Below are 766 nucleotides of genomic sequence, written 5' to 3' on the forward strand. Positions count from 1 at the left end.
AAGTGAATCTAGTTGGTACTTTGGGAGGTCAAAAGTGAAAATTTCCCAATACTTTTCAAAAGCGGCAGGAAAACCTTAAAAAAATAACGGAAAAACGCGAATTTTTACGCAAAACCAATTTTTGACAAAAACGAAAACTTAATTTTACTGTAATTCAAAAAATAATTATTGTAAGCACTTGCAACAGATGTTTATATTAGCGTTGTCTATACAGGGTTAAATTTTCAAAGTGTTTCGACTTTTTTTGAGCTATTTATAGACAAATGAAATTTTCAATTTTTCTAAGTATTTTTTTTTTAAAATAACGAAAAAAAAATTTTGGTTGGATAGAAAACTTTGAAAATTTAACACAAGGTTTCTTATAAGTTGTTCTCACAGTGATAAAAAAAAATCCAAAATCGTTAGTCACAATTTTTTTTTATAAGTGCTTAAAGTTTAAATTTATACGAAATATGTCAAAATTGCGAAAATTTGCAAGTAATTTTGTGGTTGAAAAATCGTAAAATTTTTTTCTTTTATAACTAAGCTTTTAAAATTTGGTACAAGGTTCTCCATAAGTTTTTCTTTAAATATCTGTAAAAAAAACTCAACCGGACTAAGACAAAAAATTTTTAGGAGTGTTTGAAATTTAAATTTTCACAAAACCGAATTAAATAACGGTTTAGCCTCAAACGATATTTGATATTTGTTATTATTCAAAAAGTATGAGTCGTAGACACTTGAAAATTTTACCAGTTGTTTAAATTGACATTTTCTTTATATAGTT

This window comes from Acyrthosiphon pisum, chromosome X (assembly GCF_005508785.2).
Source record: "Acyrthosiphon pisum isolate AL4f chromosome X, pea_aphid_22Mar2018_4r6ur, whole genome shotgun sequence".
NCBI lineage: Eukaryota > Metazoa > Arthropoda > Insecta > Hemiptera > Aphididae > Acyrthosiphon > Acyrthosiphon pisum.